Source organism: Harmonia axyridis, chromosome 4 (assembly GCF_914767665.1).
Source record: "Harmonia axyridis chromosome 4, icHarAxyr1.1, whole genome shotgun sequence".
NCBI classification, from domain to species: Eukaryota; Metazoa; Arthropoda; class Insecta; order Coleoptera; family Coccinellidae; genus Harmonia; species Harmonia axyridis.
Window position 1 is genome coordinate 19,548,071 of NC_059504.1, and position 9,854 is coordinate 19,557,924.

Below are 9,854 nucleotides of genomic sequence, written 5' to 3' on the forward strand. Positions count from 1 at the left end.
ATTTTTTCCATCTATTTTCGAATTACAAAAGTAACTCATTGCAATATCTCACAAACTAATGGTCGGACTGCTGTCGAATGTTGCCACGTATCGTTTGAAGGTTGGTACTAACCAAAAATCATATAGTAGCACCGCCATCTGTGCATCAGACCGGGGACTTTTCAATTGGCCTAATAGGAACCCAAATTTCCACCTGTTAGGTACTGGTCTTGAAGGTTCTTTTCAATCTATTCATGACCTTAAATCTCTTCTAGTGGAACTGTAAGCACATATCCTTGTACCTGCATTTCGACCTGTCTTTCGTCCTGGTTCTCAGTAGAGGTTCATCAAGCAAAGACAGCAGCAGAAGATCATGTCGATGAAGAAGCAAATATGTATTTAGCAGAGACAGCAACAGAAGTACTCGTTGGACAAAAAGAGTTCAATCAAGTTGAGGCAGAACAGAAGAACCTATCGTGGCAGCAGCAGAAAATCCCGTGGTTCAAAGATAAATTCTTCTGTCTCTACTTGGTAGGGGTATCAGAGACGGAACATTTCATCATTGTACGAGAAAAAGTCTATTGAGTAGATGAGACAAAAGTAGATATCGTTGAACAAAGATTCACAACAAAGTATGACCGGTTACCTTTGACAGATTCTTTTGTTTTGGAAAATAGTGGAAATAACAATATTAATTCGATAAATCGATTGGCATATTTCATGAATTTATGGAGTACGTACGCCAGGAAGCTCATTAGCTTCCTGAAAATAAGATTTCATATAGTCATAGTAATCTAACTAAAAAAGATTAGAAATTACAAAATCCAAAAATAAATATGAGTTTTTTTCGATATTTTATATATATCTTTAAGGTTCTGAGTTAAGCGATAAATATGAAATTTTTTAAGAAGCTAAAAATGTTATTATAAAGGGTGTTTTTTTTCGAGGTATATAACTTTAAGTTGGCATTACTGTTCAAGATGGCGACCGATTCAACAGCTGTCAAGTAATTTATTCTCAGTTTAGTTTGGCAATAGACTCACGCCTGAACAACGCTTGCAAATAGTGCAATTTTATTTAGAAAATAATGGTTCTGTGCGGAATACGTATCGCGCACTACGTCCATTTCATCGTCGACACAATCGTCCATCAGAGCAGTTAATTCGATTAACCATGGAACGTTTTCGCACCACGTTTACTCTTATTGATAACTCGCATCCCCAGAGACGCCGTACAGAAGAAGCTATTGCTGCTGTAGAGCGTAGCATTGAGGAAGACCCGAATGAGTCTATCCGCCATCGAGCACAGGAATTGGATCTGTGTCCATCCACTTTATGGAAGATTTTGCGGAAGGATCTTGGTTTGCGTTCTTACAAAATCCAACTCGTGCAAGAATTGAAGCCAAACGATCATCAAGTAAGGCGTAGATTCGTCGAATGGGCCCAAAATGAGATTGCCGTTGTTCCCGATTTTCATAAGCGAATTTTGTTTAGCGATGGAGCGCAATTCTGGTTGAATGGCTACTTCAACAAACAAAACTGCCGCATTTGGAGTGAAGCTAATCCTCAAGTGTATGTCGAAACACCGTTACATCCAGAAAAACTGTCTGTTTGGTGCGCTTTATGGACTGGTGGAATCATTGGTCCGTACTTTTTCGAAAACGATGATGGCCAGAACGTTACAATCAATGGTGATCGGAATAGAGCCATGATTACTAACTTTTTCATTCCTGAATTGAACAACCATGATATCGAGGAGCTGTGGTTCCAACAAGACGGCGCAACATGTCACACAGCTCGTGCCACAATCGATTTATTGAAAGACACGTTTGGTGACCGCCTAATTTCACGTTTTGAACCTGTGAATTGGCCTTCAAGATCTTGTGATTTAACACCGCTAGACTACTTTCTGTGGGGCTATGTAGAGTCATTGGTCTATGTGGATAAGCCACAAACCCTTGACCATTTGGAAGACAACATTCGCCGTGTTATTGTCGATATACGGCCACAAATGTTGGAAAAAGTCATCGAAAATTGGACGTCCAGATTGGACTACATCCGAGCCAGCCGTGGCGGTCATATGCCAGAAATCATATTTAAAATGTAATGCCACAAGATTATCTTGCGGATAAATGAAATTCATGTAAATCGAATAATCCATCGTTGTTTTATTGCAATTCAAAGTTCTATAGCTCTAAAAAACAGCCTTTACATCTGCACGTAAGATTTGAAATGTTGTTATGTGTTTTCTACAGATATTTTAGAGATGCCCAAAATTTTGGAACAAATTACCGATATATAATTCGCAATTTCAAAATTCTGAGATATACTTAACTCGGAATTTCAGGCAAAATTTTTGAGTGATAATCCCGAAGTAAAATAAAGGTGAAATTTCCATTTCAGATTACCCACAGATTCGTACCTACATACTGATTTCAAAAATAATTCGAAAGAGATACTCACATTGTCGCTTGTATCCACCTTTGCGTTATTTATCATATATTTTTCATTCAAGTTAAGTTGACATTTTCCTAGCGTCTATGAAAGCCAAGAGCCAAGTGTTCTTCTGGCTGGGGCTCTAATCAAAGTGCCGTGAAGTCAGTCAACTTATATTCAGTAACATCAAGTGCTTCTCTCCGTGTTGGGCAGTTCAAACGTCAAGTAAATTAAACGTGTATGTTCTGTCCAACACGGTGAGAAGAACTTGTTCAGGGAAGAAGTGACGGCTATTTTTGCAGAATTCAAGAATTCAATTTCGACCTGAAAAGAGTGATGAAATATGTTTTTATTCTGTATAAACCCTAACTATTGAATACTCTTATAAAAAGTTTACCAATACAGGAATGATACAATTGAAAACGTTTATAATGGCTAAACGGTTTTTTATTTTTTTTTTCATTTCTTGTCATTTGGGATCAGTTCAGTAGGTTATTTCATTTAATTATGGAAAGGTACACGTTGCAAAGAGGTTTAAATATTGTTGAATTGTTTTATCAGAATTAGTGCTCATTCGTGAATTCTGAAAGAAATTTAAGAAGAATTTATGGAGGATATTATTCAATAAATCGACTCACTATTCGTCATTTTGTAGACAAATTTGCTAGTGGTATCAAGTACGTTTCGGTACTTGGTACTGATACTATTGAATCGTGTAAAATGATTCTTCGATAAGTCGAATAATATCGTCCATGAGTTCTCCCCAAATTCCTCTGCGAACTATTAGGTTTTTTTGATTATATTCGATTTGAATTTTCTCGTGTTCCTGATGATGTGTTCAGCTTGGAATTCAGATTGAAAAATCTTGATCAACTTTGTTTGTTTTGTAGTCACGAAAATTTGGGTAATTTATTTTCAATGTCCTTGAAAATCTGATGTTTATTGAAACACGATTATAACCAATTTTAGCACGAGGCTCGAAATTGTCATTTTAATTCCAAATGCAAAATTGGATTATTATTATTATTTCATTCCGATAGACTATGCAGTTTTAAAATTATCATGAAACGGTTTGAATGACAAAAATTATCATATAACACAAAACAAAAAATTACAAAATACAAGAAAATAGCTAAAGAGCCAAATAACCTTATACTAACTACAAAATACTTACGTCTATTGTTGATGGCTGGGATATTCTATCCCTAAAGAAACCTTATATAGGTATAGAGTATCCCAGTAATCTCACAAACATTCCTAGCATCGGGTTCTGGGTTTTTTGTGACTCTCATCCAATATATCTATCCTTTCTTGTCAGCATTCTAGAATTTTCCAACCTTATTTGGTTCTCACTTTCATAACATTGAACACCAACTGAAAACATTTATCTATAGAGATAGTAGAAACAAAAAGAAAAAATGTTGATCAAAAATTTATTTATTTATCTTCGTGTCCATTTATGCAGTATAAAATAACTAATAGAACGTGAAAATTATCAAGTAAGAGAAAGCCAAAATATTTCCATTCATGCAGAACCAATAGCTAACAAAAGTAACGTATTAGCATTAATTTGTATAGTGTCATTTTAATTTTGATAATTCGAAAAAGATACTTACGTTGTCGGTTAACTTCATTTTTGCGCTATTTATCATATTATATTCTTCTTTCACGTTATGTTGACATTTTTGTTGCCTCCATGAAAGCCAAGTGTTCTTCTTGGTGAGGCGTTGTCGAAAGTGCCGTGAAGCCAGTCAATTAATATCCAGTAACAAGTGCTTCTCCTCATATTGAGCAGATATCACGTCAAGTAAACGTATATTATCTATCCAACATGATGAGAAGAACTTGTTTAGGAAGAAGGGACAGCAATTTTTGCAGAATTCAAGAATTTACTCGATTTCGACCTGAAAATAGTGATGAAATATGTTTTTATTTTGTATAAACCCTGACTATCGTATATAAAAAGTTTACCAGTTGTCCTTTTTTGACAAGTGGCATTTTAGAATTCATCAGCCTCATTTGGTTCATCATTTTCATCACATTGAACACCAACTGAAAATATTTGGCTATAGAAATAGTAAATACAATATGGAAAAACATAAATCAAAAATTCATTTATTTTTCTTCGCATCCATTTATGCAGCATCAAATAACAAAAGAACGTTACAATTATCAAGTAGGAAATAGGCAAAATATTATATTTTAGGCAGAATAAATAGTTAACCAAGATAACGCAATTTCACAAATTTGTATTACCTATGTTATTTTAATTTTAATAATTCCAAAGAGATACTTACGTTGTCGGTTGCTTTTATCATTGCGTTGTTAATCATATATTTTTCATTCAAGTTAAGCTGACAAAAATGTCAATTAAACGTTCAAGAAAAATATATATTTTCTTTTCACGTTAACTTGACATTTCTGTTGCTTCTATGAAAACCAAGTGTTCTTCTGGGTGGGGTTCTATCCAAAGTGCCGTGAAGGTGAAGCCAGTCAATTTATATCCAGTAACAAGAGCTTCCTCTTCATGTTGGGCACAAAGATATCAAGTAAACGTATAATTTATGTCCAACATGATGGAAAGATCTTGTTAAGGAAAGAAGGGACAGCTATCCATGCCGAATACTAGAATTTCCTCAAGTGCGACCCAAAAAGAGTGATGAAATATGTTTTTATTCTGAATAAACCCTAACTATCGCATATATAAAAAGGTTACCAGTTGTCCTTTTTTGACAAGTCGCATTTTAAAATTCATCAGCCTCATTTGGTTCATCATTTTCATCACATTGAATACGAACTGAAAATATTTGGCCATAGAAATAGTAAATACAATATGGAAAAACCTAAATCAAAAATTCATTTATTTTCCTTCGCATCCATTTATGCAGCATCAAATAACAAAAGAACGTTACAATTATCTAGTAGGAAATAGCCAAAATATTATATTTTATGCAGAATAAATAGCTAACAAAGGTAACGCAATTTCACAAATTTGTATTACCTATGTTATTTTAATTTTAATAATTCGAAAGAGATACTTACGTTGTCGGTTGCTTTTATCTTCGCGTTGTTTATCATATATTTTTCATTCTAGTTAAGCTCACAAAAATGTCAATTTAACGTACAAGAAAAATGTATGATATTTCCTTTTACGTTAACTTGACATTTTTGTTGCTTCTATGAAAACCAAGTGTTCTTCTGGGTGGGGCTCTATCCAAAGTGCCGTGAAGGTGAAGCCAGTCAATTTATATCCAGTAACAAGAGCTTCTTTTCATGTTGGGCACAAACATATCAAGTAAACGTATAATTTATGTCCAACATGATGGAAAGATCTTGTTAAGGGAAGAAGGGACAGCTATCCATGCCGAATACTAGAATTTTCTCAAGTGCGACCCAAAAAGAGTGATGAAATATGTTTTTATTCTGTATCAATTCTAACTATCGAATATATTAAAAAATTAGCAATATGGGAATGATACAATTGAAAACGTTTATACAGGGTGTTTCCTAAACATGCGGCAAAAACTCAGGGGGTTGTTCCTTGGACTATTTTAAGCATGTTTTGTCCTTGGATGATTTTTGAAAAACCTCTTTGTTTCGAAGATACAGGGCGAACAACATTTTTCATATTTTTAAAATTAATAATAGTTTAAATAAAAATGCGTTCCGCACTGTGTTTACTAAGTAGGTACAATTTATTTTTAAATTTGTTTAACAACATTCCAATTACTAAAAACGGCCAGTTTTTTGACTAAAAATTGATAAGTGCAGATGGTAAAGGAATACAGATTAAACACGGTTTTCATTTGAATTCGTTTTGTGATGTATTAGCAATTAACATTTTATCTTTGACTATTATGAATTGATTGGATGCTTGTATGCTGGCTAGAGGTGGTCATTTTCAACAGTTTTTGTAGGTTGAGTTGAATTTTCATGTAATTTTTCATAATAAAATGTTATTATCTGAAATTTTGTTTCCCCTATATCTTCGAAACAAATAGGTTTTTCAAAAATCATCAAAGGACAAAATATTCTTAGAATAGTCCAAGGAACAACCCCCTGAATTTTTGCCGCATGTTTAGGAAACACCCTGTATAGCAACATTGTTTATTTTTTTATTAAATTTCTTATGTCATTTGGGTTCAGTTCATTGTGTTATGTAGAAAGGTCCACGCTTCAACAACGTTTAGAAATTTTTGAATTATTTTATAAAAACCAGTCCTCATTTGTGAATACTGAGAGAAATTTAGGAGGAATGGATCACGAAAATTTGAAGAACGGTTATGATGGCAACATTGTTTATAAATTTTTTGATATTTCTTATGTCATTTGGCTTCTGTTCAGTAGGTAATGTCATTTCATTATGGAAAGGTGCAGGCTTCAACAACATTAGGAAATAGTTGAATTGTGTTATCGAAATCAGTGCTCACTTTTGAATACTGAGAGTAATTTAAGAAGAATTCATGGATTATATTACCTATTCAGTTAATCGACTCACTATTCGTCGTATGTAGACAAAATTGATAGTGATACCAAGGACGATTCAGTACTTTGTATTGTTATTATATTATCTTGTAGGCTGATTCGATTAGTCGAATAATGTCGTGCATGAGTTTTTTTCAAATTTCTCTCATATTATTAGGTTTTTTTTAAATATATCTCCGGTTTGGATTTGCTCATGTTTCTGATGCTGTGATCATCTTAAAATTCGGATCGGAAAATCTAAATCAACTTCGTCGCTTATGTGGTCACGAACATTGATGCAATTTATTCGCGATATCGTAGAATTCTCGATGTTAATTGTAACTCGATTAACATAAAATTTTGCACGAGACTTGAAATTATCATTTTAATTTCAAATGTAAAGTTTCATTTCGATGGAATATGCAGTTTTGAAATTAACAGGAGACAGTTTGAACTATGACGAAAATTATTTTATACAACGAGAAATTCAATAAAAACAAGAAAAAAGGTGGAAAACCAAATAACCTTACACTAACCAAAAATACTTACGTCTATATGGATGGCTGGGATATTCTATCACTAAAGAAACCTTATATAGAAATCGAGTATCCCAGCAATCTTACAAATATTCCTAACATAGGATCCTGGGTTTTTTGTGCTTCTCAACCGATATATCTCCTTCATGACAAGTCAGCATTTTAGAATTCATAAACTTCATTTGTTTTTCACTTTTATAATATTGACCACCAACTGAAAATATTTATCTATAGATATAGTAAAAACAATAAAGAAAAACGTTAATCAAAAATTTATTTATTTATCTTCGTGTCCATTTATCCAGTATTAAATAACAAATAGAACGCAAAAATTGCCAAGTAAGAAAAAGCCAAAATATTACCATTGATGCAGAACCAATAGCTAACAAAAGTAACGTATTTGAATAAATTTGTATTGGGTCATTTTAATTTTGATAATTTGAAAGAGATACTTACGTTATCGGTTAACTTCATTTTCGCGCTATTTATCATATTATATTTTTCTTTCACGTTATGTTGACATTTTTGTTGCATCCATGAAAGCCAACAGTTCTACTTGGTGGGGCATTATCCAAAGTGCCGTGAAGCCAGTCAAGTGCTTCTCCTCATGTTGAGCAGATTTCACATCGAGTAAACGTATATTATCTGTCCAACATGATGAGAAGAACTTGTTAAGGAAGAAGGGACAGCTATTTTTGTAGAATTCAAGAATTTACTCGATTTCGACCTGAAAATAGTGATGAAATATGTTTTTATTCTGTATAAACCCTAAGTATCGCATATATAAAAAATTTACCAATATAGGAATGATACAATTGAAAACGGTTATAATGGCAATATTGTTTATTTTTTTTTTTTACATTTCTTATGTCATTTGGGTGCAGTTCAGTGGGTTATGTTATTTAGTTATGGAAAGGTCCACGCTTTAACAACGTTTAAAAATTGTTCAATTATTTTATAAGAACCAGTGCTCTTTTGTGAATACTGAGAGAAATTTAGGAGGATGGATCTCGGAAATTTGACGCCGGTAAGGTTAGCTCTCGGCCGGCCAGCTCCACGGGAACCATTCATTCCACCACGGTCAAACACACTTTCGTCATTTTCGATATTTTGATTTAATTTGTAGATGCGTGAATGTAATAAAATTAGGTTCATATTATGGAGAAATGAAAGATCTAGCGAGTAGTAATTTTTCGTTTACATAGGCTACATCTAGAGATCAATTTCAGGATGGAATTGAAGAATTTCATGCCGGCCGAAGAGATATTCGTGATTTTCATGTTTTTCGAATGAGCGGCCAAAGATGATATTTAGTCCATCTTATGGATAATTGAAAAAGCTATAAATATTGAAATTTTCGTTCACATTAGGTACATCTAAGGGCCCTGCTCCACAACCTGAATTTTTGCCTGCATTTAAATATGGAAAGGTACACGCTTCAACAACATTAGGAAATAGTTGAATTGTGTTATCGAAATCAGTGCTCACATTTGAATACTGAGAAAAATTTAAGAAGAATTCATGGATTATATTATTCAGTTAATCGACTCACTATTCGTTGTATTGTAGTCCACAATACTGAATATTATTGTCCATGAATTTTTTTCAAATTTTAAATTGTTCAGAATCATTAGTTCTTTTCTGTTGATTGATTCAGCACGGAAAAGCTCAATCAAATTCATCGGTTTCATTCCCATGAAAATTTTGGGTGATTTTTTTCTCGATATTTTTGTTACACGCGGCTTGAAATTGTAATTTTAATTTCAAATGCAAATTTTCAACCCGATCGAATATGTAGTTTTGGAATTAACTGGAAACAATTTGAACAATGACCAAAATTATTTTATCCTCCAAAAATATTTATAAATTGCGAAAAAATAGTTTATCAGTCAAATAACCCTACAATAGCTAAAAAATACTTAGGTCTTACACTGTTCTGTTTATGAGATGGCTGGCATACTCTCCGCCTAAAGAAACTCATATATCTAGGTATTGAGCATCCCCTAATCCATCTTTTTCCCTATTGTGACTTTAACAAATAATAACAAAGCCCGGTATCAAATGTAATGTCATAGCAAGCGGCAAAATTACCTGATAGCGGGGTTGAAAATGAAAATTCACTAAAAAACGTAATTTGGTAATAACTCGAAAACCATGCAACTTTTACTGGGGTCATGTTAGGCTGGTTAGGTCCCTCTTTAGCTGACCTACCTCCGGTGTCACTGTGACGTGCCACTTATGGGACACCCTGTATTATTTCCTATATTGAAAAATTACTATTATTTGGCACAGAATGAATTATATCTGGAAATAAATGAAAACTATTTATACAGAATGTAGACTTTTAAATTGAACATTATGAACTAATGAAACACTTTTTTATTTTCCATTTTTTGAGATATTTAATTATAATTGAAGAATATGTCTTAGTCGGAAAATA

General features: G+C 33.2%; 1 long non-coding RNA gene across 1 annotated transcript; it reads right to left on the bottom strand.

Moving 5' to 3' along the window:
* Positions 1–2,118: 2,118 nt before the first annotated feature.
* LOC123678238 lies at positions 2,119–5,166 on the bottom strand. Its single transcript, XR_006747205.1, has 5 exons — positions 4,712–5,166; positions 4,386–4,466; positions 4,031–4,318; positions 3,589–3,788; positions 2,119–2,738 (listed from the first exon to the last, which is right to left on the bottom strand). It is a non-coding gene; the product is annotated as an uncharacterized LOC123678238 (long non-coding RNA).
* Between the last annotated feature and the right edge of the window lie 4,688 nt (positions 5,167–9,854).